This window comes from Ursus arctos, unplaced genomic scaffold, assembly GCF_023065955.2.
Source record: "Ursus arctos isolate Adak ecotype North America unplaced genomic scaffold, UrsArc2.0 scaffold_15, whole genome shotgun sequence".
Lineage (NCBI taxonomy): Eukaryota > Metazoa > Chordata > Mammalia > Carnivora > Ursidae > Ursus > Ursus arctos.
The window spans coordinates 18,534,594-18,559,459 of NW_026622819.1; positions in this window are offsets into that span (position 1 = coordinate 18,534,594).

Below are 24,866 nucleotides of genomic sequence, written 5' to 3' on the forward strand. Positions count from 1 at the left end.
CCGCTCAGACGTATAGCTGCAACATTTTACATATATTTCCATATGCATGTACAAATTATATATAGATGCAGACCCATACATACAAAATTGCAAATGTGTTTTAGATAAGCAAGATTTTACACTGAATATTTCTCTGCAACTGTGCCTAATTTATCTAATATACGTTTATTTTTAACATCAGTATATAGAGATCTACCATAATCTTTTATATTGCTTTATAGTTCTCCAATTGTATGGCTATATTAAAACTACAGAATTCGCTTACGTCAACCTATATTAGTAGTCATTTTGTTTCTAGGGCTTTGGTTTGGGGGCCAATTCTAAGTACTATTTCAGTATATATGTAAGTGTATATCTGTGTCCTTGGTGCAGTAGATTACTTTAGATTACTATTAACAGTAGAACTTTTTACTTTTTCAGTTAAAAAAAAAAAAAAAAGGAGCAGGCCCGCAAAGCTAGACAATGTTTATTTTAGTTCATGGACTCCGACATAGATACAGCAAATACTGAACATCTTGCATATATCCGGCATCATTGTAGATACTTTGTATCACAAAATTAAATATAAATACACTCCAACTGCCTAGAGCACCAGTATTTTTCTTAACCTAAAGCCTGTTTTGTCAAATAGTAGTACATATACAAAGCTTTATTTTGGCTGTTATTCACACGATATATAACTTATATCTTTCTATTCTCAAATTTTCTGTGTCCCAACGAAAAACGAAGTGTTTCTTATGCACAGTATTTTTTTTTTTTTCATTTCTTTGTATTTCAGCAGCTTTATTATGATGTGTTCGGGTATAATTTTCTTCTTATCAATTATTACAGGGGTTTATTGTGCTTCAAGAGTCTAGAGGTTAACGTCTACCGTGAGTTTCAGAAAATGTTCAGCTAGTGCTTCTTCAAGTATTTTCACTTAAATTATACGCATTTTAGGCTGTTTTTCTCAGCTTCTCACATGTTCTTTACCACTGCCACACACACACACACACACACACACACACACTTTTTTTTTTTTTTTTTTTTTGCTTTATCCATTCTCATTTTCATTTGTTTCTGTGTATCCAATGAAATAATGTTGTCTTCTGCTGGGTCTAGCCTGCTCTTATAGTGACATGTTGAACTCTTAATTTCATTTAATTAATTCTAAAATTTCCACTTAAATCTCTATTTTAGAGAATCAAATATTCTGGTACAAATCTCTATTATGTCTTCAGCACATAAGAAAACTAAATTACCCTTACAAGAAGGTGAATTACTATAGGGGCCAAGGGCAAGCCACCCCAAGATGGACCACCTTGGCATAAAGATTATTTTGAGTTAAAAAGCAATCAAACCCCAACAGATTCAGGAAAAGCTCTTTACCTTTCTCACAACTGTCTAAAAAAGAATTTAAATAGGGTACCTGCTATAGGAAGAGAACTATCACCATAGATAACTATGTTATTCCACAAACTACATGTGATAGACAGGGAGTAACCTAGTAGGCATATCCCATTGTTTCTGAATGACACAGCAAATATTTGTTTTTCAATTACATTCCTTCCCTTTGAAGTCCTAGGTCTCTACCCCCTTCTTAGTTCAAAATGATATTTATACATCATTTTGCCTGGACTCTCTTTGGAATTTCCATGTTTGTATGGATTCCCTATATGTATGAAATTCAGTTTGGATTTTCTCCTATTATTCTGTCTCATGTCAATTAGATTCTTAGTCCAGCTGCTAGAAGAACCTTGACAGGGACAAGATATTCTTGCTTTCTAACATCACCCACATCTCAATATCTTTTTTTTTTTAAAGATTTTATTTATTTATTCAACAGAGATAGAGACAGCCAGCGAGAGAGGGAACACAAGCAGGGGGAGTGGGAGAGGAAGAAGCAGTCTCCTAGCGGAGGAGCCTGATGTGGGGCTCGATCCCAGAACGCCGGGATCACGCCCTGAGCCGAAGGCAGACGCTGTGCCACCCAGGCGCCCCCCACATCTCAATATCTTAATAAGGTTTCATGTGTAGCATTTAGCACTGAATAAAAAGTATGTCATATAGGCCCAAAAGTACTTCTGACCCACTCGCTACTGGAAGTGACACCACTGAGCATTACGGTGACAGACAGCACAGAACATGCTACAGAGACTTCACAAATGGCAGCATCTGCCTGAAGACTTGTTTCTCATTCCTTTAATAATCCCTGTTCTATAGGTTACATTTTACTACTAAATCCTATAAATTGAGAAGATTCTTTGGGATGTCCTATAGGGACATATTTCAGTGTTGCCATTTCTTGCTGTGGTTGCTGTCCACATGGTCATGGTGTTTTTTGTCTTGGAGGCATTTATGTTCAATGTAAACAACTGGAAAATATATATGAAAAAGTAAAAAAAAACTTAAAATTCACCATAATTACAGCACCCAGAAATAGCTACTATTTTGGCTTATATTTCATGTCCAGTTTTGAAAATCATTTCTCAATGCTGATTTAATATACTTTACAGTTTAAGTTAAAATTCTGCCAGTTTAACCTGACTGCTGATTGTAGTTTTTCAGATGAGTGATTGTTTGATTTATATAAAGTCTATTTTATCTCTAATCTCTTAGCTACTCACCCATATTCAAATCTCCTATTATAGATCATCCTAAAACAATGACCTTTACTTAAGAGTTTGCCATTACCCATCGCCTATGCCATTTTTATGTCATGGACTGGACTAAAGTCATGGAGAGTCTGTTAGGTATAAACCAAATAAATATATTTATTTTTATTTGTTGAGAAAAATAAATTATAAGAGTGTGTGGTTATTTGGGATATGTTTTTAGTCACGCTAATGGTTGAGTATCATCTACAATTTAAACATCTTCTTTAAGCAGTTATACCAAATATAAAGTGTTAAAAATATTTGAGTTGGGGGTATTATGTAGATTTTTTGGCAGTCCCATCTTTGCATGTCCTGACATACTTAGAATTGTTGTTCATCTAATTTCTTCTTATGTAATGCCAGTTTCCGTCATATTTTTGAGGACTTATGCTCTGTTTATGAAATATTAACATCTATATATACTGTTAGATCATTTTGTTGATTTTAGATATTTGCTGAGTAGAAGATGATATGTGTATTTTTCTTCAAGTATTTAAATCACGGATATATGCAAAAGCAATTGAAATTGCTACTAGGTAAAAAGTATCCACCTTATTCAAATATATGCACTGCAAGTGTTTTAAAATTAGAATCAAATACTGACATTGATATTTAAAATGATTGCAAAATAGGCTTGTTTTCAAACCCTTTTTTTCCCCTAGATTTTAACTGTTAACTCACTAGTCACTGCTATTTTTAACTATATTAAGCAACATATGGTATTTGGAAAATAGATTTATTTTTCAACATTTTTTTCTGGTTTCTTCAAGTATAGTGTATGCACCTGTTAATGCAAGGAAAGAAAAGCTACAATTTGAACCCTTATAAATGTCTTTGCAAGGAATATGTTAAATATTGTTTTAAAATTGACTGAAGAGAGTAATAGCGTTAATTAGGAATTGTAACTTGAAGTGTCAGTACAAGCTGATGGTTTTGCACCATTTACTGTAAATAATATAAAATTTTTATCATTAGATAAGTGTATTAGAAAGGAGAAAAACTGATAACGAATGACCTATGATCTATTTATTAAAATATTTGAGAGGGGCGCCTGGGTGGCACAGCGGTTAAGCGCCTGCCTTCGGCTCAGGGCGTGATCCCGGCGTTCTGGGATCCAGCCCCACATCAGGCTCCTCCGCTGGGAGCCTGCTTCTTCCTCTCCCACTCCCCCTGCTTGTGTTCCCTCTCTCGCTGGCTGTCTTTCTCTCTCTCTGTCGAATAAATAAATAAAATCTTTAAAAAATAATAATAAAAAAATTAAAATGTTTGAGAGAGACAATAAAATGCATTAACATAATGGTATAGCTAGATGACTTTTTACATTAATATACACTTATTTTACTATTATGCGTTTCAAGACATTTCCAGCACCTTTTAAGTTTTTCTCAGTCTGTTCCCAACAGAGTAGGTTCTAACACCATAAATTAATTTTGACATTCTTGAATTTCTTATGAATGATATGATAGAGTATATACTATTTTGTGCCTACTTCTTTTTTCAATGTTATGTAAAACAGTTCATTTTTTTTTGTTTCTTCCTTTGTCTTATTGTCTTTGTTTGTAAGGTATTGCATTGTATGAATATATAATAATTTAATGACACATTCTACCACTAATGGCCTTTTGGGTTGTCTTTGCTTTTTGACTCTTATGAATAAGATGCTATGAAAATAATTTCACTTTTTTTATGGACACTGGTACTCATTTTTTGTGTACATACCTATGAGTATAGATGATGGATCATAAAATAGGCATATATTTAGTTTTAACAGATTGTGCCAAAGAGTTTTCCAAAGCTGTAGTATGGATTTTCACTTCTATCAAGAAAATTATAGGAATTCTTGTGGCTTCATATTCTATCCAACATGTGGTATTATCACTGTTTAATTTTAATTCCAGTGTGTATGTTTGTTCTTTTGGTTTGCTATGTGCTTATTGAGTGAGTACTGCTCTGGAATAACTTTTTCTTACACTTTCAGGCCATTTGACATCTTCATTTACTCATTTTATTTAAATGAGTTTATTTGTTCAGTATCTTATTAAGTTATGAGATAAAAAAAGTTCTAGATACAATATTTCACTCAGATGTTTGTACTACAAATACTTCCTGTTTCTGCCTTGCTCCTTGTCTTCATACAATTTTTGTTCTGAAAGAGTTATCTATTTTAGTGATGTGCTAATGATCCATCTTTTCTTTTATGATTATTGTTTCCTATTATTTGTTTAATATTTGTCTACTCTGTGTAGTATTCTCCATTTTTAAAAATCATTGTTTAAGCTTTAATAATTGTTTCTGAATATCCATCACCTCTACTTGAAACATTGTCATATTTTGAAATACAGAGTACTACTCTCTTCTTTTTCTATTCCCATCTATCTCAGTTCAATTCCTGTCTATTCTGCATCTGTCCACTCTTTAGTTGATGAAACTTGGTTTCTCTTGTGTGTTCTTTTGTGTTTTTTCTTTCAGGATTGTCCTCTGTTAATAGTGATTTTCACAGACACTTACATTTTGATGGCTTGTGAGTATATTTCTTTCCACTGCTTCAAAGAAATATTTCCCCCATAGTCATCTCTTGTAATTTCACAGGACATAGAGTTAAAAAGAGAAGTTGACAAAGTAAGGTAGTGTTTGAGAATAGATATTCAGAGCCAGATAGCCTGCTTTGGATTCCAGTTAAACAACTTACCAGTTGGATGCCTAGGGCAAGTCATTTAACCTTTCTGCTCCTCTTCTCTTGTGTAAAAGGGAATTATGATAGGAAGAGGAATGAAGACTGTCGTGCATAGACGCCAGGATAGAATATCGGTTATGAGAACATACAATATCAGCAGTATGAGAGAATAATTAAATTTAGGTATACACTGCTAAGATAAGGAGAGTGGGAAAAATGGCACTGAATTCATATTTGTTTTTCTTTTCTTATAGAGAACAGTCATAGATGTCTAGTGGAAATTCTCTGCTTTTCCATAAGTAACAGTCACCTACTATGTTACCTTTTATTGGTTTCCATTGCAATGCTGGATTCCACTATTTTAACTGATGTGGTGTGAATAAAAACTATTATATAGATATAGGTGAATCCTATTATTTCATTAGTTTACTCACTTATTTTCTTACCCATTCGTTTTTACATTCACTCACATATTCAACAAAACTTTCATTGGTTGTCTTCTATTTGGCAATCTCTAAATTTCTAAGTACAGAATTTTAAAAGTAGATTAGCATGATTAAGATAAAGAGAAATGAGAAACTTCAAGGTAAACTGTTCACATATTCTGAATGAACAGACATTGTGAAGACATAGGCTAGGATCATTTGATATGGGAATGATGATAAAATTTATGTTTTACTGACTTAACATTTATGTGTTCCTGCTATGATCCATATACTACTAAGGGGCCAGTCCAATGGCCGTTAATACTAGTTGCCAATGCATTCACTTTCAACAACAGTCATTGACTATTTTCCATATAGTCATGTTTTAATGTCTCATCTCATTCCTTGCAGCCACAGTGACTTTATGGCATAGTCCTTCACAATAAAGCATAAGCCAAATACTGCTAGAGATTTCTGAAAAATATGTTTGCTTTCCTGATACAGGTGTGACTTTGTGTTTTATCCTCCTCAGTTCTTCTCCTCAATTCTCCCTGCCTCAAATATGGATGCAGTGTCTAGAACTGCAGTATCCCACTAAAATCATGAGGAAAAATGCTACATACTGAAGGATATTGGAGCAGAAAGTTCCCATCACTTAACTTTATGTTTGAAAAGATAAACATTATAATTTAATTCACTTTTAATCAGCTTTATTGTTACATATCAAAAAGTGTATTACAATTAGTGGTGTAGACAAATCATTCAGGGATCCTGAGTCTGGCCTACCTCCACTATCTAGCCATTTAGACAGAAGACCTTCATACTAAAGATCTAATTGCATATAAAAAATAAATATAAATAAAATCTGGGTCACCCATGACAACCTTCAATATTCTATGAAATAAAGCTCTGTGGGATGGGGATGGAAAGAAGGGAAAGAGTTAAAAAGGCAGGAGGAGGAGAAGGAAGATGGGGAATAAGGAATGATGAACAAGGGGGTAAGAAATAAGATATAGCCTATTACTAGTCAGGAAAACATTGTATGAAACCTTTAGACAGAGGAATTCAACAATTTAAAGCACATATGATGGTAATTTAGGAAAGTAATGGTTTAAGTGAACCAAGAACACTGAAGGGCACATCTACGTAGAATGACATCTCCTCTAGTAACTGGCAGCTTTCGAGAGAGCATGAGGAATGAAAGTGATTGATCTCAGGAGCAGAGACTGTGACACTCTGGAGACCAAACTGAGAACCTCGGGTTTCATATTGTTTAATACAAACACCATGGACATTTCCTGCAGGCTCCCTTGAGCTCTTAAAGGAACTGTGATGTGAAAAACATGCTTGAGTAAATTATTCCAAGTGGTTATTTCAAGATGCAAATATTTTGTGAGTAATGGAGAAGAAATACATGGATTCCCCGTTATCCGGGTAAATTATTGTGCTAAAGCAATAAGAAGACAGAGTCTAATGTCATCCCCAGGTCAATTCTCATATGAACATTTTTTACATTCTGGATGAAGTGAAAGATCACAAAATTCTCTACTGAACATTCAAGGTGATGACTCACTCATTGGAGAAGAATATATCTTTCTGAGAATGCCATATGTTCCAACAAGGTGCTATTCCCATTACTAACATGGTATGAAAGCGCTGAGAGCAGAGCTTTTAGGGATGGCCAATAAAAGCCTTAAGAACATTAGTGAAAACTCAACAATACCTTAAAAAACAAACCAGGGTATCTCAAATAATCAGTTTTATGGCTCCTTGTTTTCTGTGCTTATCCGTGGAAATATGATAGCATGCAGAAATTGCTTAACTAAAGAAATGCAACAGAATCTTAAACTAATGGGTATGTTGTGCTATGCTTTAACTTAATGATGTGGCACTTTTGGACTATCCCACTTTATATGTAAATTTCTCTAACCCTTGTAAATGGAAAATCTCATATAGACTATGAAACATCATTGTGCTGCATAAAAATTATATCAAAATAGTTTTTCTTGATGACATGCATCCATTAGAAGGAGCCCATAAAAATGTTATAAACATATTTGGATCTGCTAGGTGATGATTTTTCCTGACAAGCTAATGTGCTGTGCTATAAGTAGAAATGGAGTAATACTGTTGGAAAGAACAAAATGACTTTGGTGTCTTTTATGCCAAGAAAATCTCAAGGAAAAAAACAGCACGCTCTCCAAAATCCCTGCAGTTAAGATAGCCCCTGGAGAATCACAAATTTTCCTGATATTTTTACATGTGCTGTCTAGATTGATAAAACTAGTATAATGATGGAGATAGAATTTTTTAAAATTTTCATTTAAGAAATTCAAACTTGCTAAGGTTGTTACTACTTTTATGATAAACAATTTCCCTCTAAGTTTTCTATAACTGGACTAATAGTTTGGAAGAACTAAAGAATTTAAGATATATGTGTCAATTTTCTATGAATATCATCTTAAAATCTCCTATATTTACTTAATTTTAATCCTACCCTCTGCAGGATTTAGTGTAGTATTTACATATAAGATATATCTTTGAAGCTTGGCTAGATTCTTACAGACTTGATAAACAGTTCAATAATCTTTTTTTTTGCCATTTAAAAATAATATTCAAAATCTGAGTATAGACTCAGCTACAACTGAAAACGGATAAGATTATAAACCATCCTGGGCAGAAAGTTTTAGACACCTTTTAATAAAGAAACTTCCAATTCAATTCATAATTATGAACAGAAAAATAAAAGAGAAAAGGCATATCATATATGGCAAATGTTAACCCACATGATTGCAAAGTTTATTATTTTAGATTTTTAAAAAATATGTAGTTAGTAAAAATATATAGTAGTGCTTGCAATTTTGGAAACATGAGAGCCTGATCAAAATGATATTCATTACTGACCTGCATGAAAGTATGAGTATACTAGCTCATCAGTTACTAAAGTAATCACAAATGCATTGCAAAATTTGGTTTGGTGAAGAAGACAATTTTACCGAGAGATAGCAGGCCATGATTCAATGTAGTGTGATGGCTTTGATTCCATATGAGTGACCAATGGCCATTGGAATTTGAGATAGATAGGAAGTCAGGAGAATTGTAAAATAATTATTTTAAATTATTATCTTTAATTTCAGATTTTACTTCAGTCTGAAATAGAAAAACCTAACATAGATATAGCCAAATTGCCAACTTAAAAATAAAATCTAGCTAGTACTTAAAGAGTTAATTAGACATGGTTGGAATTGTCATTTGAATTATATTTGTGAAAATCACTCAGATATATATATACATATATATATATATATGTATATATATATATAAAATTTTGTTTTATAGGGAGATTAAGGAATATGATGATAAAATAAAGAAAGTCCAATAAAGTTTTTTTTAGGAGATTCAGAGGAAAAAATAGGAAGAATGGAAAGAAACAATATTTAAATAGGTAATGATGATAATAATAATAATAATAGATAAATGTCCTACTTGAAATTAAATACTGAGAGCAATAAAAATCCACAGAAGTAAAATCACACATACAAATAAATAGAGAAAATAGATATTATTAGTGGAAAATAGATTGTAAGATTTTAAAAGTAATGAAAGAGAGAGAGAGAGAGAAAAAAAGTTTACCTACAAAGGACAAAATATTAAGGTGAAAAGGGCTCTTCATTAATAACAACAAAAAGCCAACACCAATAGAACTGTGTCTTTAAAAAACGAGATAAAATAAGAGTCATATTGCAGTTTTGTATCTAGCTCAACTATCTCCAATAATATGGGGAAAAAAATTAAGACAGACAAACTGGGAACTTTTGCTAATAGTTCCTCGCTGAAAAAATTAGCAAGGATAGATTTAAGAGAGAAAGAAATTAAAGGAATTAATGGAAATTAATAAATTATTGAGTAAATAAATGGTAAATAAAATGTATAATCATTAAATAAATAACTGAATAATACAAGTATAAAATGGAAATGGCTGTTTTCAGCAGCAACAATATGGAAAATGAAGATGAATGTAATTTAGGTTTTATTTCTGGTTGTTGAGTGGATAGATATCAGCCTGAAAGTGCACTCAGTTTATAAGGATACCATTAAAAGAACAAATTGAGACACAAAATGTAGAAAATCAGATACATATAAGGCAGGAAAGGAGAAAAAAAATAAAAAAAAATAAAGGGTAAAGGGCATGCTATACATAACTCAAAATACTGTTAGAAATAAACCTATGTATATTAATAATAACAATTATGTAGAGACTAAACCAGTTAAATGACCCAATGCACCTTGCAAAAGTAATGTGTTTATACGTGTTCTCTCTCAGCTATGATTCTTTTGCTATTCTGTGATGACAAGACCTAATGAAGCTCCTTCTTTTGTCTGCATGGTCTATTTATGCTGTTCTAATAAACCGTTATTAGTTTTTTTTTCCCCCCTTGGGTTGAAGCTCATAGTTAAGAAATGCATTGTGCCAGATTAGTCTGAAATTTGTAGCTGTAGACTCTCTAAATTGTCTCTCCGTACTTTGACCCGCTTCACTGAATTTGGAATTCCATCATCATTGAATGCTGTTATGGATTACAAATGTCAAGGTCATTAAGGTTGGGTTGCTTTGCATTCATATTTATTTTTCTTTTTGCTCTGAATAGGTTCTTGAGAAGAATATGAGAGACAACTTTATTCAGTGTTTATGAAACTGGGAAGGTCTGAACAGTCTTAGGAACTGTGTATTCACTGCTATTAATATTTCAAAAATAAAAAAAAATTACCTTTAGTTCTTTATTGCTTTTACTAGAGCAATAAAAATTCAAATGTCTGGAAAGCTTCCCAAAGTAATTAATGTGCAGGACAAAGGAAGGCCACTATGTATAAATACAACCTGTTAATTAATACCTGTTTGTGGTTGGTTGGTTGATAAGGAAAGAAAAAGAGGCACTGTTTCAGCGTTTTCTGTCCTTCAGTATAATTAATTGCAATTCTGTGATATTAATCAGTCTTCCTATGTTTACTATGAAGTCCTGGTAGTAGTGCTTCTTTATAGACTTGGGTAATTAATATTTATTAACTTGGTTTTCTTTTACATCGTCTTCATGCACTCTCTTTTCTCTGCCTGGTAAATAACCATCCTTTAATATATCAGGAAAATGTATATTTTTTCAGGTGCCAGCTCAAGTATCATATCTTTCACAACACTTAGAGATGCCTCATTAAAAAAGTTTTCAAAGGAATTAGCAGACCATGACTAGCTGCGCACACTAACAGCTACTTACTTCTCATTTTCTAAGACACTTACAGTCTCCCTATGAAACAATTTGATGGATGCAGTCAGGAGGGGAATGCCTTGTGTTAAAACATAAAAATAGTTTTTTAGATCATATGGAAAATGTACCCTGTAAGAGTCTCTCTATATTGTCAGCAATGCTGGGGAATAGTTTGTGTATGGCATATATGCTGTTAAAAATAAGATATATTCCATAGGGTCTATGTGTTGGAAAAATAAAATTTATTGAATATTACAGTTAATAAAAACTTTAAAGCTTAAGAAATCATTCAGGAGCTGTATGGAAGAAAAGATTGTTTTTAACAAGGAGACAGGACAGAAGTGCTGGTCAGCTTGAAGGGGCTTCTTTTAGAAAATAGAGCTGAGATAATACAGGGAAAATTAAATTTATAGATGATACAGAATTTACACAGCCATATAACTGAAGTTGCCTCAGACATTGAACATGCCTGGTCATCTTCCCATGCATGTGATTTCAGTGGTTCTAAATAAAGTATGAAATTACCTCCTCTTTCTTGTCAGAGGTAATCACTAAATGGGAAGATGCCTCCAGAGGCAGTTGTCCCACAGCTGCCTTTGGGGTAGTGGTAATTGAGTGCCTAGAACCATTACTGCTGCCCCTCACCCAAAAGACATTTATGTTGCCATAACTCATGTAAGAATTAACGCTCCACAATCCAATTCTGATGATGTCATTTTCCCACTGAAGATGTTTCTATGGCTTCTTCTTGCCTTTATAATAGAGGTCTATATCCCCATATTAGATTAGCATGAGCAGGACTCTTAACAACTTCTCAAACTCATCCTAAGTTTTTCTCCCCATTGCTTACCAATGTCCAAGTGAACTGATCAAACTTCAGTTCTTAGAAGAAACTGAGCCCACTTACCTGTCCAAAAATTCACATCCTATTATCACTGCTATAAATTTTCTTGTTATGGTCTAACTCCAATTTATCTATCATGCATCAGGTTGGAAATGAAGAAAGTCTTTCTGGACATAGTAGACTAAATTAGGTTTCCTGTTAGATGCTTTCATGTCACTTTTATTTCTCCACCAGATAATTGACACAATTGTAATGAAATAATTAACATTATAAATTTTTAAATGTCTTTCTTCCTATAATAGGATATGAGCCATGATAAATATGACAGTATTTCTTTTGCTCAGTATTCGGCATACTCTCAGTCATAGGAAAAGTATAAAATACAATTTTAATTCTTTACTTTTTATAAAATTGTCATAATGATATTTTCCTCATGTAGATGTTGTGAGATTAAATAACTACATATAAACAGAGCCCCCTAATAATTTGACTGACACCTCATACATGACCATGCATCATATAATTCAAATCTCACAATAATTTAATAGGTCAAGCATTTACTCATTTTCTGCTGATAAAAAAAAATGGATCCCAGATAGTTTCAGAATTTTTTCAAGGTCATAAAAGTAGCACATTTCTATTTTAATCCAAAGTGAGTAATCTTTCTATCATTTATAATCTATAGCATTGTGTCCATTCTTTCATTTTAGGAATTATGATTTTAAATATCATCCCCATTACTAATTTTTTTCATCTCAATGACTATAAGTCTTTTAACCTTCCTCAGTGACTAGCATAGTTGCTAAATCCTGGATTAATAAATTCTGTATTGTTTGGAAAGTAATGCATACAACTTTGCATAAATATCTGGAAATTAGAGAAATACAGCACAATAATAAAGTGGTTCTCTACCCTGCACTCCTCGTAACAATGGCACTAGACATTTCTCCTCTTTATACTATCTGAGTATTGTAACCTAAAATTTTATTTTAATTACATAAAGATATTTTAAACTTATTAATATATTATGCATTATAGATAGCTAGAGGTTTCAGTAAAATATTCAGCTTGACTACATATGAAATCAGATAGAAAATTCATTAATGAGTCACACATGCTTCTTTAGCTCAAGTCATATATAACAAAAACAAAAATACTGCCTTTCTGCATTTCTATCTTCATGAATTTTATGGTTTGTTTTGCATCTTCTTTGTAGTTTACAGAGTTAGATTGAAAATGGCTTGACTATTTTTACAAAGTATTTATAAATACATATATACATATATATATAATGGAAAGGCAAGTTTTGGGAAAAATGCCTTTAGGATTTAAATATTTAAAGATGGTTAGCATGCCAAGTAATTTTAGTCCATAATTTGAAAAAGAAACTCAAAAGATCAGAAACAATTTGGCTTTTAACTAGATACAAAAGAAAGTCAATATTCAGTAAGGATGAAAAGACCGAAAAATGGTTTCCATATTAAATGACATATTGTTATTATACCAGCATAGTTATCTATGTTTACTACTAACTCAGTGTGCTTTTCCATCACTTTATTGAATGAATGCAAGCCTCAAAATAATAAATAGGATAGAGAAACACGTTCTGAAAAACAATGAAATTATTAATATAAGTGAGTGGATGATGTAGAGGAAAGAATCTTGCACTTGGGAGCAAGAAGCCGTAGTCATAAATTAGACATATGATGCTTAAGAAAGCACAACTTCTCTGCCTCAGTATGTACATTTATATTTACATGACGAGGAGCGTGCACCCAGGTTTTTTTTTTTTTTTACAAAGTCTATTACAACTGATGTTCTTTTTTTTTTTTTTTTTAAAGATTTTATTTATTTATTCGACAGAGAGAGACAGCCAGCGAGAGAGGGAACACAAGCAGGGGGAGTGGGAGAGGAAGAAGCAGGCCCATAGCGGAAGAGCCTGATGTGGGGCTCGATCCCGCAACGACGGGATCACGCCCTGAGCCGAAGGCAGACGCTTAACCGCTGTGCCACCCAGGCGCCCCACAACTGATGTTCTTTTATATAAATAAATCAGTTTAACAAATACATCTAAACACTCGTACTACAGAGTCTTCTTGTATGATAGGGAGACTCAACAGTTTCTACTTAGTATACTCAAATGTTATACTTAAGAGCATAAGCTATGCCAGGTTCATCTCAGAGATGTAGGGAGCTCAAAAGAGCATCTTTCTTGCATTTCCAACTAGGAAAATAAGCTGGACAACTGCAGATTTAAGACTCTTGAACCCACCCAAGAACTGATGGTATATGATTATTAAAACAAAGTCTAGAAAGAGATGCACCTCTAGACTTCTGTGGCATATGCAGTATGATAATAATAAGCTGGACATTTTAATGAACTGCCGAAGACCAAGGATGAGCTAATCAGTGTGAGGGGGGCAGCCCTGGGAGATTCCATACATATGCATGCTCCTCTCCCAGGCTTTTCATCCAGAAAGTCCTGCACTCTGATTAAGATTTTAGACAGGCTTCCTCCTGACTACAGGACCCTGAACTCCCTTTCCTTAGAACATTTACTTTAGAACATTTGCAAATGTAAATTTCTTTTCTGTTCTTTAGGATATATATCTTCTACAACCCAGGAATGTCTTTCTCAAGGATGTGGGAGCCATACCTTTGAAATGTAAACATTAATAATAATAATAATAATAATAATAATAATGCCCCTTGTACTCACTATGGGAGGGTAGGGGTACCTACCTTCCATAGCAATGATTAGCAGACACAGATAACCTAATCACATTGACCAGACTTCCTTCTAATGCCCTTCAGTATTTTTTCACTAGCTCATCTCAACATTTAAAAATCTGCTTTTTGTTTCAGTGAGGTTTAATCTCCTTCTCCTGTTGTGACAGTTTTGAATCAAGTCCACTTTGCTGTTTCTAACAAATATCCATTGCATTTTTTTTCTTTAGTGACTCGTAGGGAAGATCAGGGAGGATCCTTACAAAGCCTCCCCTAAGATACTGGCTGGAAATGGAACAGCTGCCACCACTAAAATTTTACCCACACTCATGAAAGGCGGTGAAAATACCACTTGAAGTTACTGCAACTGAGGGACAAAAACAGGGAAGATGTTCTATCTCTGCGAGGGGCAAGAGCACGTGCTCCGCCAGTACCACTTCAGGATGGGTGGTAATGAAGGCCCTCCCTGAAACTCAGTTATGAACATCAGGGAACTTCCCTCTGCCCCAACACTGTAAGGTGAAAGAAGAAAGGAAAGAAAGAGGAAAGGTGGGAAGGAAGGAAGGAAGGAAGGAAGGAAGGAAAGAAGGAAAGAAGGAAATCACACTGTGATTTAGTTGACGATTTGTATTTCTCATAGGGGTTCAGATTAGGAATTGTGAATTTTCATGTATACTAAGGTTGAACAAATAAGTAATGAATTGTGGATAATGGCAGTCATATTTCCTAAAGTCAGAAAAAAAGGTTAGGGGGCACCTGGGTGGCTCAGTCGTTAAGTGTCTGCCTTTGGCTCAGGGCGTGATCCCGGAGGCGTGGGATCGAGGCCCACATCAGGCTCCTCCGCTGAGAGCCTGCTTCTTCCTCTCCCACTCCCCCTGCTTGTGTTCCCTCTCTCACTGGCTGTCTCTCTTACAAATAAATAAATAAAATCTTTAAAAAGAAAAAGAAAAAGAAAAAAAAGGTTAGGGGCAGGCTATAATGAATTCTACGGATTGCATTCAAGTGGGAGAAATCATTAGGAATTCTTGTTTATTTTATCATAAACACATATATAAGTACCAAAATAAATATAGACATGTACTCTTCTGAAAGTAATTTAACTTTGTTTATTTTCTATTTTTTATATTATAACTTTGTGCCATCTTTTGGAAACTTAGAGAATATTTAGGGAGGGAAGTTTGAAAGGGCATGTGTAGAACTACTTTAAGAAACAAGTCTGCTACAGGGATTTTATTTTAATGTTTAGAAACAAAATAAAAGTCATTAAAAAGAGTTTATCCAAATCCAAATTCTTCACAATTTGTAAGAAATAAAACAAAATACAGAGCATAGGACTCTATTTTTAATATAACCAGCATAAGTTTTACACTTAAATGTTAGTGTGCATTTAAACTCTTTTTGGGCTTAAATAAACTTACTAATGTTAATGAAGTAAGTTTTAAAGGTTTGAAATGCACCTCAATATTTGCTAGGAAAAACAGTTACTTTGAAAACTGCTTTCCTAATCAGTGACTATGGAGTAGTGACACAGGATAAAAGGTAACAATCATTCCTATGCTCCTAGCCCCTGAAAATTAAACCTATTATGATATCTTGTTCATATAAAACATACTTCTGAAATTTTTATGCAAAAAAGCCTCCCTCTTAGGCAATTTCTTTTAAAAACATGAGGAGGGAAAACAACCAACATCTCTAACCATCCTGAAACACAATCTGATATCTTCAAGTACATTCCACTTGTTTGTCCTGCAAACCAGAGTTGATTTTGAGATGTTCATCCTGAAAATTTTCAAAGGCATTATTTAATTTGTTAGAAAAAAAAGAATAAACCCCATATTTCAAATATATTTTTAACTTAGGGTGAAATTTACTGAACCTCATAATTATTTTTAAAGTTTAAAACTGGATTTATATTAAATCACATTAATACATTTAAAGGTCTCTGTGATATTCTTCTAGTCCACGAACAGAATGATTTCATCTTAACTATGCACTGTTAATTTCATTGCGGTGATTAATAAACCCTGTCACTATGCATTTATAAACCTGCTATTTCAGGGTTGCATTTATCGCTTGCCTTTTTTTTTTCAAAGTGCTTTTTCATAGGAGCAGTTTAACAAATGTTAAATTTCAAAGACAGATAATAGATAATTACAGGCATTTAAATGATGGATGTTAATTTGATCCTAATAAAACATCAGGTAAATTAAGGTCATGTCTATAGAAGACAGTCATTCTAAACTAAATTTTATTGTTAGATAATAAATATGTCTCCCTTCTTATATCCTACCCATACAGTTATCTACTCAGAATTTTATATAGTTTTTAAATGTGTTAGATATGACTAAATAGTTCTCATTACTCATCAACACAGATTTGAAATGAACCATTGAATAAAATATTCTAAAATAATAGAATGATATTGAATAACCTCACAACAGCACACATAGGTAAATAAATTCTATTACATTCTCCACTTCAACAATAGGAAAACTTTGGCATAAAGAAATTCAGCAACCCAGTGAAAGTGATGAAATAAGTTTTCTAAATAACTCCAAATTCTTCACACATAAACTGGAAAGTTACGCTACAAAAAAAGTTTGTATTTGTTATATATGAATATACTACTGACATGCAAGTAAAAGAATGTTTGTGACAGTGTCTCAATAGAAGTTGTGTTTACAGTTGCTCGTTTGCAACCTGTGTGTAATGAAAAATTTGCAACTATTCTCAGGTTTCCCCACTCTATTTTGGCTTTAAAAGCCGATAAAAATGAAAATATGTGCTCTAGGGCTAGGGTCTAACTCTTCTTAACAAAATAAAATTGAAAAATATTTTGAAAAGATTTAGGACGAACAATTTCCAGTCATAATCTGAAAGACATTTCATCTCAATTCGTATCAAGATAATTTTTTTTACATTATCAATAACCCTGCTTTAGAATTGAAATGGAAAAGACACTTAAGGAAAATGAGTCAAACAATCATGATACTAGATGAGAACACTTGTGTCTAGAGCAATTTTAAGAAAAAGGAGTGAAAGAATCATAGAGGAAGTAAGTAACAGTAAAACCAAATTGCACTTAGTGATCATCTATGAACGTACTCCCAAGGAAACTCACAGTATTGTTTCTCGAATTATTCAAACAACAATATTAGGAATATTTTGCAGAACTCTCTGTTCACTTTTATTACATTGTATTTAAAATACATGCACTTTTGCAACTTAATAGGTCTTCTGATAACTTTTCTTAACAAAACCGAATGGAATAATTTTATCTTCACATCCTAAATATTACAAAAGCCAGAATGTTCACAGATGGATTCTCTGGGGTAATGCATGTGTTATGATTGCACGCTTTCACACACATATTTCATCATGGGAAATTTGATTTTTTAAGTCATTGTGAGAAATTAAATCCATAAAGAAAATATAATTCTAGGGGCATCTGGATGGCTCAGTCAGTTGAGTGTCTCACTCTTGATTTTAGCTCAGGTCATATTCTCAGGGTCCTGGTATTGAGACTGGGGTCCAACTCGGCGCTCAGTGGGGAGTCTGCTTCAGGATTCCCTCTCTCCCTCTGCCCCTCTAAAATAAATAAATAAATCTAAAAAAAGGGTTTTTAAAAAAAGAAAATATAATTCCATCAATATATTTTATGTTGTGTACTACATTTTCTGAAACACACTGATCAGTAAAACTAGTTATTCAGCGTAATAATATTAATTGTTATTCCTGGTTAAGAAATTACATTGCAAGGCTAAAAGTTTATACTATTCATTGGAAATACTAGTGTTTGATTATGCACGTTAAGAAGACTCTTATAAGAGCGCTTAAGTGGAATTTTGTTAGAATATCATCAATTTCTCTACACTAAAACCAACATAATTTATGGTCAATATAGTTCGTTCATAAATTGTGTTTGAATTTGGAATAAAGGATCATAATCAAATACAGTTCGCTCAATTTGCCTCCATCCATGTAGACAATCTAATAAGCCGATATTTTATTCATAATTGTGAAATGGAATACAATAAGCATATTCTCGGTGTCAATAAACAGTATCCAAGGATATAACCATGCTCTTGATTGAGGATGAAGTCTCATTCAGAGAGAGAAATTGATTTGCCTCATGTACTTGTCTCTCTGAATTTTTATTTCTACTTACTTTATAGATGAATGCAATGCACACTTCAAGTATTTGTAAAAAAAAAGTTATTAGTGATCTAAATGATTTTAGTTTTAATTTAGTATTAATGTTTTTAATGTATATATGCATATCATATTCAAATTAGTTGGTTTGTATAAATGAATAAAGATCCAATATTCACAAGAGATCACTTCTTCATTAAAATATTAATATCAAAATATTCACCAAAATTTTAAAAATATTATTTTCAAAGACATATTTTAATTTCTTTATATGTTACCATTAAAGTGTTTTAAAAATAAAAATATAAAATAATAAAATAAAAATATATATTGACAATGAGAAACGCTGACATAATGAGAGCATTTATGGGAGACACTGATTATCTGATAATAAGCAGATTTTTCAGGTTTTATTTTATTTAAATATTTCATAAAATTCTTATCATCTGATACATGGTTTCAAAAATATGGACATGTACACATTGTACATTAATTTAATGTCTAGTTTTGTTTGATTTACTTAATAAACCTTAGTGATTTCTACAAAACAGAACATTAGTAATTTTTTAAACATAGCCATAGGAATAAAACACTAATAGGGAATAGCTAAGCACAGGGAATCCAGTCACATTGACTAGTACATATTTGTTTTAGGGAAATACCTTGGGGACCTTTCCAGTAACACCAAAAATAAGCAACTTCTCCAAAAATTGAAGACTTGAGGGTTTGCTATTTTCATTATGAAATCTCTTAACTGACTACCTTGTGTCACACTCATTAAAAAGGGTCCCAAATGATGGTCCATACCTGCTGCAGTTTATTTTTTCAGTCTCCAAAGACAGAGTAGTACATTTTGAAAATAGTGAGATGATTTTTTTTTTTAAATTTTAGTCTCAATAGAAAGAAACATGGAAGCAATATCAAGAGGGTAAAGGAGCTTCTTTCCATGGTATTTTCAGGAACTGATGAATAGGGTTTTTAGGAAGAGAATATGTAGACAACATGCTAAGTCCGAATTCTTATATTCAAACATTAGAAGCCAATTTAATTCATTTAGCAAAAAAAAAAAAAAAAAAAAAAAAAAAAGGGAGTTTTAAGGCAGTCTAACTGATAGCTTCTAGAATCTAAGGGATGAATGGAGAATTGAATTTAGGTAGAAAGCAAAGATTGGCAGCTTGAGACCAGGCATTAGAATGTTGTGGTTAGGATGTTTCCACTGGCAAAGTCACCACAAATATTCTGCCTTTGTCTCTGGAAATGTCAGCGTAGGAAATGATCTGCGGATCTGTACACCTGGGCATGCCACTCTCTCCCTTCTGGAAATGGTCTTTAATGAATCCTGAAACTTTGTGTGAATTTCTCAAAGCGTGAAGTCTCAAGAGAGAGGACTTGATTGATGGTCTATGTATAGATCACATCCTTTTATTTTGAAAAAGAGAGGGCATGTATAGCTCCTTATAGGCCTCTGCAGAAAAAAAGTAGTTACTGCCTGTTACGAAAATCTCCTAGTGGTTATACTTTTTAAAATTGCATTTATTGCCATGTTTTTTTTTTATCAGCCACTTTCTAATTGATTATGAAATAAGAGACTAAGCATAACTAAAAATGTGTAATAACGTAATATTTTGGAAAATGTGAATTACAGTGTTTAAAAGACTGAAAGTAACATATGCTCTTTTACATTGGTTCTCTTGCTTTTTAAAATATATACCAAACCTTTTTGCAAAAGAAACCTTATTACAGAATATAATATAGTAGATGGTTACATTCATAAATGTTTAGTTTAAAAATTGTCTAGGAATAAACACCCCAGAATTGGCTAGTTGCCTGGAGTTGAACCTAAAGATTCTTTGTATCATATGGTTTCAAAAGCTCAACCCATTTTAATTTCACCAATATGTAAACTGTGGAAAGATTAATGGATTGCTCAAGGCAAAAGAATTAGAATGATAACTATTAGTATAATTAATATATTCTATCTACTTCATGAATTTGGAGTACATTTTAAATTTTTGGCTGTATATCTAGGTATGAAAATCTTCATTCTTCAGGGAGACATCAGTTAATTTCTGATATTGCACCTTACAAAAATCCATGTTAAATTGAATATATAGATATCAAATGAAAATATTTATATACATAGCTCACTAGTTTTTTTTTTCGAGTAAGCTTTTTTCTTAACCTTTATTTAGGTGTAATTGACAAATAAAACTACAAGATATTTAAAATGATTTGATATGCAATTGTGAAAGGATTCCCACCATTAATAAATACATCAATCACCTCACATATTTACCTGTGTGTGTGTGTGTGTGTGTGTGTGTGTGTGTGTGTGTGTGTGTGAAAACACTTTCAGGTCTTCTCTCTTAGCAAATTTCAATGATACGATACAGTGCCATCAACTATAGTCACAATGTTACACATCAAATCCTCAGATTTTACTCATAACCGAAAGTTTGTATCCTTTGACCAAATCTCTCCATCTCCTATACCCAGGGCTTCTGGCAACCATAATTGACTCTCTGTTTCTGATTTTGACTTTTTTTTTTGCCCCTCAGATGCCACATACAAGTGATGTGGTGCTATATTTGTCTTTCTCTGTCTGGCTTATTTCACTTAGCATAAAGCCTTCCAGGTTCATCTATGTTGTTACAAATCACAGGATTTCTTTTTAAAGGCTAGATATCATTGCATTGCATACAGACCACATTTGCTTTATCTACCCATCCAGTAATGGACACTTAGGTTGTTTCGATACCTTGGATATTGTGAATAATGCTGCAATGAACATGGCAGTACAGATACTTTTTTTTTAATTTCCAGAGAATAATATAAATAACTTTGATAAGTTAATGTTAGGCATTTTAGGTAAAGAAAAAAAAAATAAAAATGAGAAAGAAGTAAAACTATAAAAATGTATTCAGATTCTAATGAGATAAAATGTATTCTTGTAATTTTCAGGGATAAATAATTGAATCTAATAAGCAAATGTATACTGCTTTAGAAGTAGAGAGAAGCCAGGATAAATAGTAATAATATGCTATTTGTACAGAGTTTAACTATGTAATCATGATGGATTTGAAATTACCTACTGAATACTTTTTCCTTGAATTTTTTAAATGATATTTTTTTCTAATTATATGTCTTCTTTTTCAATTTTAACTTTGAATTATCATCAAACAGGACTTGACAACCCTGATCATATGTGAGGGTTGCCTCTTTTAACTCTACCCACCTTATCAAATAATTCATGTTTCTTTATGAGTTCAAATAGCCTTGACAGATGATATAGCCAGTTGTATGAGTGTCTGTATATTTCTCTATTTCAACTTCAAATGGACTACCTACGCTGTGTCTGGAAAGCCCTGAAAAACTAATATGATGAAAAATGATTATTTTAATTTTGTATGAGAAGTTTCAAGTTTGTATGACTTTGAGAGTAAAATATGCGTGAAAATATGAATTAATATAAAGTAATTACCTGATGATACCATCCAAACCAACACATGAGACATGATCACCCCAAACTCTTTTATATCTTATTTTTTAAATGTACGTGTTTTAATCAAACCCCTTTTATTTTTTGAGATGCCTAGTAAATCCAATTTGAATAGAAGTGCAGGGCTTTATATACATATTTTAAGAATAAGAAATTTTTACCACAAGGGCAAAGGTCAGAAAATTGAGTTTGAAACTTATACCTCTATTTTTTAGTAAATCTCAGAAAATAAAAATCAGCCTTTCTGATTAATGGCTCTGTGTCATTTAACAAGTCAGATTTTCAGAATGAAGTTTATAAATTTTTTTCATTTCTAAAATTAATTTTTGGCCATTAAGGATTTTTCTTTATTTGTATATTTTCTGTTTATATTACTTAAACCAACTTCTAAATCTTGTAGAAGAGCAAGGATCATCTAGGTATTAAATAAAATATAAATAGCATATAATAATGAATGATTATAAGTGTCTATTAAATTCAATCTGTGCAATCATTATGTAATTATAAAGTATACTATATTATAAAATCTATAATAATAATTAGAAATACAAATGCTCAGGAGAATACTGCAAAAATATGTATCTCCCTGGATGTGAAATTAAATTATGTAGTTGTAAATATGCATATTAAAATTTAGTTTGTAGTTATCTTCCCTTTATAATTATAATTGGGATCAGTAATTAGAGTCATAAGAGCATACTTTAAACATAAAATCAGAATATTTTATTTGTATGATTATTATCTACAATTTAATAATATTGGATTTGAGATTATTATCAAAATTTTAGATTATGTTCTAAAATTTACCAAGAAAGTTTTGTAATAAAATCTATTGTGAATGAGATAAAATGTACAATGGTCAAAATTCCAACTAGCAAAAACTGATTTAATTATTAAACTGATCCCCTTAAATAAAATAGCAATTCAAAAGAAAAAAAGAGGTCAAAAGACAAATGTCTCTACTCTGATTTTATCTTGGGCACAAACAATTCAGTAAGAGAAATTCCAGGAGTACCTAGCTGTCTCAGTCAGTAGAGCATATGACTCTTGATCTTGGAGTTATGAGTTCAGGCCCCACATTGGGTACAGAGATTACTTAATAAATAATAAAATTTAAAAAAATAGAGAGAAAGTCTATTCAATCTCTGCTCTCTGCATCCACTTTCAAACACCTTCATGGCACAACTTGCATGTAAAATCCTCAAAGGAGAGACACTATTGAGAAACTGGCTTTGAAAAACCAGGGGCTCGAAATTTTTTAAAATGTACACATTGGACAGAAATTGAAGGTATTTTTCCTTATTAAAAACATATGCCAGATTTCTGCATATAAACTACCACTATCCCAGTCCAAAAGGAACTTTGATCACACTACTGATATAGATTACTTTTCCTAATACAAAACTATTTTCAACACATTTTATTTAACTCCCTACCTTTCTGCTAAGAAGCAGAAGACATGAACAGACATTTCTCTAAAGAAGACATACAAATGGCCAACAGACACAAGAAAAAATGCTCCACATCACTTGTCGTCAGGTAAATACAAACCAAAACCCCAATGAGATATTACCTCACACCAGTCAGAATGGCTAAAATTAACAAGACAGGAAACAACAAATGTTGGCAAGGAAGCGGAGAAAGGGGAACCCTCTTACACTGTTGGTAGGAAAACAAGCTGGTGCAGCCACTCTGGAAAACAGTATGGAGGTTCCTCAAGAACTTAAAAATAGAGCTACCCTACAACTCAGCAATTGCACTACTAGGTATTTACTTCAAAGATACAGATGTAGTGAAACGAAGGGGTGCATGCACCCCAATGTTCATAGCAGCAATGTCCACCATAGCCAAACTGTGGGAGGAGCAGAGATGTCCTTCGACAGATGAATGGATAAAGAAGATGTGGTTCATATATACAATGGAATATTATTCAACCACCAGAAAGGATGAATACCCACCATTTGTATCGACATGGATGGAACTGGAGGGTATTAACTAAGTGAAATAAGTCAGTTGGAGAAAGACAATTATCATATGGTTCCACTCCATATGTGGAACATAAAAAACAGTGCAGAAGACTGTAAAGGAAGGGAGGGAAAACTAAATGGGAAGAAATCAGAGAGGGAGACAAACCATGAGAGACTTCTAACTGGGAAACAAACTGAGGATTGCTGAAAGGGAGGTGGGTGGGGGATGGGGTAACTGGGTGATGGGTATTAAGGAGGGCATGAGATGTGATGTGTACTGGATGTTATACACAACTGATGAGCTGTTGAACACTGCATCTGAAACTAATAATGGACTATGTATTGGCTAATTGAATTTAAATTAAAAAAAATAAATAATAACAAAGCAGTTAAGTTCTTAGAAGATTTGTTTAAAAAAATAGAACAGATAAACAACATCCAGCTCATTTTATGCATGTTTTATTTCACTTATAAATTATGATGAAAAACAATCTTTAGTATCATATAACTGAAACCACAATTTAATCTAAAAAAAATGGCCAAAGTGGGGGTGTCTGGGTGGCAGTCAGTTGAGTGTCGGATTCAGTTTCAGCTCAGGTTGTGATGTCAGGGTCCTGAGATCGAGTCCCCCTGTCTGGCTCTGCACGCAGCACAGAGTCTGCTTGGGATTCTCTCTCCCTC